The 9,579-nt window shown below is 45.4% G+C and overlaps 2 long non-coding RNA genes across 3 annotated transcripts; one reads left to right on the top strand and one right to left on the bottom strand.

The window, feature by feature from the left end:
- Positions 1-299: 299 nt before the first annotated feature.
- LOC119959655 lies at positions 300-3,672 on the top strand. Of its 2 annotated transcripts, none has more exons than XR_005459255.1 (3): positions 300-370; positions 1,299-1,388; positions 2,727-3,672. It is a non-coding gene; the product is annotated as an uncharacterized LOC119959655 (long non-coding RNA). The 2 variants fall into 2 exon arrangements; XR_005459254.1 differs by having other exon boundaries at positions 301-379.
- Positions 3,673-4,458: 786 nt separating this feature from the next.
- On the bottom strand, positions 4,459-4,944 carry LOC119959656. The gene is made up of 2 exons (XR_005459256.1): positions 4,766-4,944; positions 4,459-4,691 (listed from the first exon to the last, which is right to left on the bottom strand). It is a non-coding gene; the product is annotated as an uncharacterized LOC119959656 (long non-coding RNA).
- Between the last annotated feature and the right edge of the window lie 4,635 nt (positions 4,945-9,579).

Below are 9,579 nucleotides of genomic sequence, written 5' to 3' on the forward strand. Positions count from 1 at the left end.
ACAATGATGGTGAAGGGTTTGCGGATCCACAAAGTTTCCAAATCCTCCCACCCACCGCCTGACGCTGACTCCGCTTCTCCGGGACAAACAAGGGCCGAGGCATCAATCACATTGCGCAGGCTCCAAGCTCTTTGACACTGCGCCTGCGCACTAATGTGCAGCCCACAGCCGGACTGCGCATGCTCTGTCTCTCAATGCCCCGGAAGTGATTGACGGCAGCTCCACACCAATACGAGGAGGGGGCGTGAGCGGCTGGTCCTCCAACCAATCACAGTGAATGAGGGACGCAAACTAAAGCATGCGCACTGCAAGTAATGGCGATTAAGATGTACTTCTCTGGCGAATCCACACACGCGAAGAGAGATTGTCGGTACGGAGGGTGAGAAGGATCGGACAGCTCGGCGGGAGATTTCTTAAACATGTTGTGTAAACCGAAAGGCAAAAAAGCGGACAAACCGGGTCAATTTTCCACGAACAAGAATATCGCCTCATATTCGTCCCGTGTTAACGGTCACCATCTTTATTGGGCACAGTAAGAAGTCTTACAACACCAGGTTAAAGTCCAACAGGTTTGTTTCAAACACGAGCTTTCGGAGCACGGCTCCTTCTTCAGGTGAATTCACCTGAAGAATTCACCATTCACCTGAAGAAGGAGCCGTGCTCCGAAAGCTCGTGTTTGAAACAAACCTGTTCGACTTTAACCTGGTGTTGTAAGACTTCTTACTGTGCTCACCCCAGTCCAACGCCGGCATCTCCACATCATCTTTATTGGGGGCAACATGCAGCAAGACGCATGCGCGATCGCCATCTTTCTTGGGGGCAATGTTTTGAATGACTGGGCGGAGCTTGTTACCCATTGTTCAGAATACAGACAGCCTGTCCATCAAACTGCATTACCCTTTGAGACCCAAGCAGAGGAGGAAAGAAAAATAAACAAATCCTGCCCTCCGGATCCCAGTACCTCACGGGACGCCCTGCCCCTTGTGTTTAAAGATCTGTTCAGTCACATGAATACCAGGGGAGACACGCAACCCTGAACAAAGAACAAAGAAAAGTACAGCAGGGACAGGTCCTTCGGAACTCCAAGCCTGTGCCGATCATGATGCCCTGGTTTACTCCCTTATCGTGGGCAGGATTCTTCCAACCCTGGGTTGGTCTGGAGAATCACCACGACCGGGCCATGCCCCCTTGGCGCCATTGGTGCCGACGTGGTTGGCCGGCGCGGGCCGCTCTACGCGGCGGCCCGACGATTCTCAATTTTTATTCCTGGACTGACAGTGATGAATTTTGCTTTACAGGACGTTGGAAGAGCAGAATTTGAAGGTGGAAAAGTCAAACCAAATATCAGATCAAAATCTGACAGTCACTCCATTCATCAGAACCTAAATGTAAGTGTCTTTCTTGGATAGTCAAATCTAGAGACAATAAAGGAATGTGTGTGAACATCAGAAACATGAGACAAGACTAAGTCGTGATGTGAATGAGATAGAAACTCATTCAAGGCCGTGGCAGTGATATGTGGTCGGAAACCGAGCTGTGGTTTCGGAAGAGTCCTCTTCCTCCACAGATGCTGCCTGACCTGCTGAGTTTATCCAGCATTTTCTGTTTGTACTTCACATTTCCAGAGTTTTTTACTTTTATTTTAGTGAAATATTTTTCCATGGTTGTAAACAGTCTGGTTCAGCTCAGACTGTTGTCAGGGATAGGGATGGAGTCAATGCTTAGGGTATGGAACTTTTCGCAGGGACTGAAGACAATGATTTCAAACTTCTCATTATTTCATTGGGAGAAATTTCTGTTCATCCAGTACAGGATGTCAGATACAGTAAGAAGTCTTACAACACCAGGTTAAAGTCTAACAGGTTTGGAATCACTAGCTTTCGGAGCACTGCTCCTTCCTCAGGTGAATGAAGAGGTGGGTTCCACAACCACATATATAGACAAAGTCAATGATGCAAGATGATACTTTGAATGCGAGTATTTGCCGGTAATTAAGTCTTTACAGGTCCAGATGGCGCAACTGGAGAGAGGGATAATCACAGATTAAAGAGGTGTGAATTGTCTCAAGCCAGGTCAGTTCGTAGAGTTTCTCAAACTCAGGCCAGATGGTGGGGTGGAGGGGGGGTGTGTGAATGTAATGTGACATGAATCCAAGGTCCTGGTTGAGGCCGTACTCATGGGTACGGAACTTGGCTATCTTTGCTCTGAAAGTTAATGATTCGAAACAAACTTGTTGGACTTTAACCTGGTGCTGTAAGACTTCTTACTGCCCACCCCAGTCCAACACCGGTATCTTCACACCGTGGCTGTCAGATAGATCAGGACAGTGTGTGTCTTGGACTGGAACTTGGAGGTGATGCATTTCACATACACCTGCGATCCTGATCCTTCTCAGTGGTGAAGGTTGAAGATCCGGGAGATTCTGTCAAAGTTCTAGCTGAGCTTTAGATGCATACAGTCAATCACCTTTACCCATTCTGCTCCCAGCTTTCTCTCTCCTCCAAAAGAGGCTGATGTCTAATCTACGCTCCGACCAGTTGACAGGTTCTCTTCCCTGAAGGACATGAGTGAACCAGTTGTGTTTTTATGACAATGCAGCAGTTTTCATGGTCACTTTCTCCCAGTGTCGGCCCCACAAATAACCAGATTCATTCAGCTCAATTTCACAACCTGCCTTTGTGTTTTTGTGGGTTCTCTCTCACTCCCTATTTTCTGTTTTTAAACAGTTACACAGGATATGAGAATGCAATGATTTCAGTGGGGAATCTGAAACCATTCATCACATCAGGATCAGACAGACGCCCAATTGATCGTAACGTGAATGAGACTGGAAATTGAAGATGGAAGGAAAAAACACCGTTCACATTGTGGAGAAATCGTGGAAATGTGGAGACTGTGGGAAGGGATTCATTTACCCGTCTGCACTGGAAACTCATCAACGCATTCACACCGGAGAGAGGCCGTTCATCTGCTCCGAGTGTGGAAAAGGATTCACTGATTCATCCACCCTGCTGACACACCAGCAAATTCACACTGACAAGACATCATTTAAATGTCCAGACTGTGGGAAGTGCTTCAAAAGTTCCAGGAATCTGATGCTGCATCAACGTATTCACACTGACGAGAGACCATTCAGATGCTCTCATTGTGGAACTGGGTTCAAGCGATCATCACAACTGACAGTACACCGGCGAATTCACACTGGGGAGAGGCCGTTCACCTGCTCCGAGTGTGGGAAGGATTCACTCAGTCGTCTGATCTGCTGAGACACCAGCAAGTTCACACTGGGGAGAAACCATTTAAATGCCCAGTCTGCAGAAAGTGTTTTAAAAGTTCTGAGGATCTAATGTACCATCAGCGCGTTCACACTGACGAGAGACCGTTCAGCTGCTCTCACTGTGCGACTAGATTCAGGCAATCGTTTGAGCTCACCGCACACCAGCGAATTCACACTGGGGAGAGGCCGTTTATCTGCTCCGATTGTGGGAAGAGATTCACTCAGTCATCCAACCTACTGAGACACCACCGAGTTCACAAGTAACTACAGCGATTGAATTTTGTTGTTAATCACATCTAGCACTGGACCATGTTCATTGGGGTCTGTTTCTGCTGATGTTGTTAAACCCCAGCCCAGTTAACAGCCAAGTTACTATTCTAGATAAATATTAAATAAATCAACTTTGTGTTAAGTACACAGCGTTGCGTCTTTTTAATATCTCTAACTCGCATTAATTCCTTTTTGAAGGGCTCTTGTTCTTCCCTGTCTCCCATTCTCACTTCCAACAACAAGTGTGAGGAACTCATGGAGCTACAGAGACAATCCAATCAGCTGCCTCTGCTGCTTCCCTCCCTTCCATGAGCCCACCAGGGTCAGACTTTTGTTTCTGAGCTCTGAACTCACACCTTTCTCCAGTTTCTCTGCCATCCTCTGTCGTGCCCTCTCAGTGCTCTTGTCCATGAGTTCCACCTTCTGCTGTATTGACCCTATTATCAGGATTACTGATCACCCAACTTCCCCGTGTTAGCTGATAATGTCAACGGGTCTCTCTCTCTTTTGGTACTGTCCCTCTCACCTTTATCACCGTCATTATCCACCTTAAAAAGGATCTATTCTCGGCCCCTCCTATTTCCCATCTACACGCTGCCACTAGGTGACATCATCCAAAAGCACCGTGTTAGTTTTCACATGTATACTGACAACACCCATTTCCACCTCACCCCCATTCCTCCACTGTTACTAAATGATCAAACTGCTTTTCCCATATCCAGTACTGGATGAGCAGAAATTTGGATTAAAAATTGGGAAGGCCAAAGTCATCGTCTTCAGTTACCACTATAAATTCAGTTCCCTAACTACCGTGTCCATCCGTATGAGGTAATATTGGGATAGATTTCCCTCTGTTTGTCAAGCCAGGAATCTTTATTTTTAAGCAAGACAGAGAGAGACACACACAGCTATTCTTGTAATATGGAATACATTTCTGATGATTTTATTAGGTTATTAGTCAGTGATTTCTGACAGATCTTCCCACCTTGAAGAGGGATTATCCTTATTAACGTCTCACAATCTGATTTCTGTTTCACCCAGCTCTTTCTAAACTACAAGCTTTTTTTCCGAATTTCTTGTTACATTCCATAGATAACATCTAAAGTTCCTGAAATGATCAGAAACAGCAACACAAACCCTTGAGCTGCAACCGAGACTACTTGTAAAAAAATTTCCAGCAAAATTTGATCATTATTGACTGTGATTTATCCTCCCCACCTGCACTCCATCTCTCACAATTCTAGATTATTGGCATCGGAAACACCCAGTTCAAACAAAGGTTCAGGCACAAATTTCAAAGATTCTCCAGCCCCCTGTTCACCTGCATCCACCTTGTGAATATTTTCTAAATCCAAATCCTATATCCCTCTTCACTTTAATTTCACTCCCTCTGATAGATTCCAGTGAGTTTAATTCTGTCCTGATTGTTTTAAAGTCAGATTCCCTGTGCAAGACATGTCAATGTCTTGATAATTTAAAATGCTCTCTCATTCTATGTTAAGCACTTCATGTTGTTCTGTAGTCAAATAGCTGAACATGTCGGGGACTGTTCTCCCGTGCAAGGTCACCATGTGTTTCCACATGTAACATCACATCTGCACACACACATCTGTATCCCAAAAGGATGTTCCATGTACCATCTGATACAGCTCACTCATGGATTTTCAAACAATGTTTAAAAGATGGTCTCTTAAAAGATGAAGGAACCACTCTGTCTGGTTCCAATGCTTTCAGGTAGTGACCAGACTGTCAGATTCCATTATTGTTAAGTGCAGAAGCTAGGCTACAAACATCTCCAAGTGAAAACTATCACTCACTTGTCTCATCTACACTTTCCTAACTTCCACTAGAATGTACGTAGAAATACAGTTTGTCTGTTCCGTTGAATTAGACCCACAGAATTATTCCAATTCCCAATCGCTGGTGTGATTTTATTTTCTTAGATTAAAAATGGGGCTTCCAGGGCGGCACTGTGGCGCTGTGCTTAGCACGGTAGCATGGTGGTTAGCATAAATGCTTCACAGCTCCAGGGTCCCAGGTTCGGTTCCCGGCTGGGTCACTGTCTGTGCGGAGTCTGCACGTCCTCCCCGTGTGTGCGTGGGTTTCCTCCGGGTGCTCCGGTTTCCTCCCACAGTCCAAAGATGTTCGGGTTAGGTGGATTGGCCATGCTAAATTGCCCGTAGTGTCCTTAAAAGTAAGGTTAGTGGGGGGGGGGGTTGTTGGGTTACGGGTATAGGGTGGATACGTGGGGTTGAGTAGGGTGATCATTGCTCGGCACAACATCGAGGGCCGAAGGGCCTGTTCTGTGCTGTACTGTTCTATGTTCTATGCCGCCGAGGACCCGAGTTCGATCGCAGCCCCGGTCCACTGTCCGTGTGGAGTTTGCACATTTTCCCCATGTCTGCATAGATCTTACCCCCACAACCCAAAGCTGTGCAGGGTAGGTGGATTAGACATGCTAAATTGCCCCTTAATTGGAAAAACATAATTGGGTACTCTAAATTTATTAAGAAAAAAGAAAATGGAGCTTCCCATTCTATCTGTTTCAGGACAGTGCGGAAACTTTACTGTCCAATTAAACACTCACATCATCCGGTATTTTTAGATCAGAGACAGAGGTACAGATCGGTTTGGGGGTAACTCTCATTTCCCGTTTTCAGGCACTTTGTCTTGAACGATAACAAATGGGATGAAGCCAAATCTTTAAAAAACCTTTAAACTTTAGTTTAAATTCTCACCACGGTGCTTGACTGTAAAAGGGTGAAGCAAACATTCACAAATGGACACAATAGTGTCAACTTTACATAACTTTATTTCCAGATTAAAGATGAACAAGACACCATTTTGATCTTTGTTTTTCCAATTATTTTGATATTTTTTCTCAGTCTTGTCAAGATGTTTTGTTTTCTTTCTTCAGGTGACTTTCCCGATCGCTGTATTGTAACTGAGGAAAAATCAAACTAAAAAAGTTAGCTTACGTGGGTAAACAAATGCTTCAACCTTCTTACACCAAAAAGTGTAAAAGAGAGTGGAGCTTCCCACACCTTGTGAGCTCCGAAACATAACTTCAAGGCTGACGTTTATCTTCAGAGATTGAGACATTTTGGTGCCTTTTCCAATTGCACCAGTAAATTGTGATTCACACTGAAAGGTTTATTTTCATTCAGTTATTAAAACATTTCACTTTCTCAGCATTGATACTATAGATCAAATCCCAATTGTTCACTTCTCTTGTAGCTGGTGTGTGGAGAAGATCATGTTCACTGTAGATCGGTCAGCACAGAAACCACACTGTGCTTCTGGATAAACCCAGTCTGCAAGTAGATGAATCTTCAAACATGACCTTAGTGAAGGTCTTCCCAGTGATGCTAAAGAGTGAGATGTCCCTGTAGTTGCTGCAATTTCCTCTGTCACTGCTGTTTTTGTAGATTGTGATATTTGTGTCAACGTTTCCTGTGAAATGGATCCTACCTGCCAAGAGGAGGAGATTATGCAGATGTGGTAGTCGATGGAACTCTCCGTGTTTGAGCAGTTCAGCTGGAATTCAATCCTTTCTGGGTGCCTTTCTGCTTGCTCAGCAACGAATGGCTTTTTCCAGCACAAGTGATGGCATTTTGTGCAACTCAACCATGACAGGAAGCATGCACATTCTCCCCGTGTCTGCGTGGGTTTCGCCCCCACAACCCAAAAATGTGCAGAGTAGGTGGATTGGACATGCTAAACTGCCCCTTAATTGGAAAAAATAATTGGGTAATCTAAATTTAAAAAAAAAAAACCATGACAGGAAGCTGCAGGAGAGTCAAACAGAGACTGGGAATTGTCCGTCTCACAGTGGTACAGCTCACAGCCATGTTCAACGCAGCGGGACATCTGTTTAGATCTGTCAGTGAGAACTTCAGCATCTGCTGATTTCAGTTGGCCACATTGTTGAAGGAAGAACCAAGTGTCCTCTTAATCACATCAAATCCAGTAGTTTTCAGAGGCAATTCACATTCTGTGATGTCGGCTGATCCAGTGATTATTTCACACGTTCTCCCCGTCTTTTCCACAACTGTCTTGGTTACTTTCACATGATGCAGTGTTCTCGGTGTTGGGTTTATGTTGTTCATCAAGTCGGCTTTGCTTTTTGCTTCAATGACAGATGACATCTCTGCTGAGTGGCTCTCAAAACAGTCTTTGTTGTGGGTTCCACCTTTACCAAATGTTGCTGCTGCTGTGTCAGAAATGATTCAACTCAGCAACTTCCAAACTTCATCAATATCAATGTTGATTGTTAAATCTTGTGTCTGTGAAATAATTCACTGTTTTGTTTCAGATTCCTTGATAATTTATGTGGACGTCAGCAAGAATTGTCAGCAAGGATTAATCAGCACTTTCTAATCGGAGATGTGGAAAATTGGAACAAGGTGTAATTTCAATGGAGGAGGTGGGCAAATTCTGCCCATCAAAACCCCCCAATATGCCAATTAAAATTCACCGCTGGGGTGACCATTGAAAATTAACTCTCTCCTGAATGTGGGAGAGACAGAATGTGTGAGAAACAGCTCCTCCAATCAGATTCAGTCTCTCCCAATCTGGCTGCTCCTCCTGTTCAGGCCTGGATGTGATTTACAGGAAGGTCCACTCATTGCAGTTACTTGTGAACTCGCTGGTGTCTCAGCAGAGTGGATGACCGACCAAACCTCTTCCCACACACAGACAGGTGAATGGCTTCTCCCCAGTGTGAACTTGCTGATGTCTCTGAAGGGTACATGTCTGATTGAATCTCTTCCCACACACAGAGCATGAGAACGGCTTCTCCCCAGTGTGAGTGCGCTGGTGTACAGTGAGGTCAGATGATTGCTTGAACCCACTCCCACAGTGAGAGCATCTGAACGGTTTCTCGTCAGTGTGAACACGTTGATGGGACATCAGCTCCCTAGAACTTTTATAGCCTTTCCCACAGTCTGAGCATCTAAAAGGTCTCTCGTCAGAGTGAACTCGCTGGTGTCTCAGCAGGTGGGCTGAAATGGTGAATCCCTTCCCACACTCGGAGCAGATGAATGGTCTCTCCCCAGCATGCATTCGCTGGTGTGTCAACAGGTTGGATGACTGAGTGAATCCCTTCTCACATTCTGAGCAGGTGAATGGCCTCTCCCCAGTGTGAACCCGCTGGTGTATCAACAAGTGGGACGAGGTAGTGAATCCCTTCCCGCACTTGGGGCAGATGAACGGTCGCTCCCCAGTGTGAATTCGCCGATGAATTTCCAGCCTAACTGGATAGTCAAAACCCTTCCCGCAATCCTCACATTGCCACAGTTTCTCCTCAGTGTGACGTTGTTTGTTGTTCGACCGGTCGGATCGGCTGAAGCCTCGTCCAAACATATAACACGTGGACAGTTTCTTCTCACTGCGATCGGTGCTTTTTCCTTCCATGTTCAAAATCCGATCATATTCAGGTTATGATAAATTAGGCGATTCTGTCAGATCCTGATGTGATGTTTGGTTTGAGTTTCCCGACAGAAAGTCCTCCCCTTCCAATACCCTGTGAAATTGAGTTAAAACAGAAAAAAGGGAGTGAGAACTCACAAAAACACAAAGACACCTTATGAAATTGTGTTGAACCAGGTCATTGGTGGGGTCGAGGCAGTGGCCAGGGAGACAGATTTTACATATCTACAATTGATCAGAACCTCCCAAACTCTCCCCCTCCACCACCTCGATGGACTGGGGTGGCAGGTATATGTGAACACCTTCACCTCCAAATTCCTCTCCAAGTCACACACCATCCTGACTTGTCTGACATTCAGGCTGAAAGAGCAGAAACTTCCTCCAGTTAAACATGTAGAATGAGGCCATTGTCTTCAACCCTCACTGCAAACTCCATTCCCTACCCACTGACTCCATCCCTCTTCAATCTCCACGACAATCTCCATTCCCTACACACGGACTCCATCCCTCGTCAATCCCCACTCCGAACTCCATTCCCTGCCCACTGACTCCATCCCTCTTCAATCTCCACGACAATCTCCATTCCCTACACACGAACTCCA

This window comes from Scyliorhinus canicula, unplaced genomic scaffold (assembly GCF_902713615.1).
Source record: "Scyliorhinus canicula unplaced genomic scaffold, sScyCan1.1, whole genome shotgun sequence".
Lineage (NCBI taxonomy): Eukaryota > Metazoa > Chordata > Chondrichthyes > Carcharhiniformes > Scyliorhinidae > Scyliorhinus > Scyliorhinus canicula.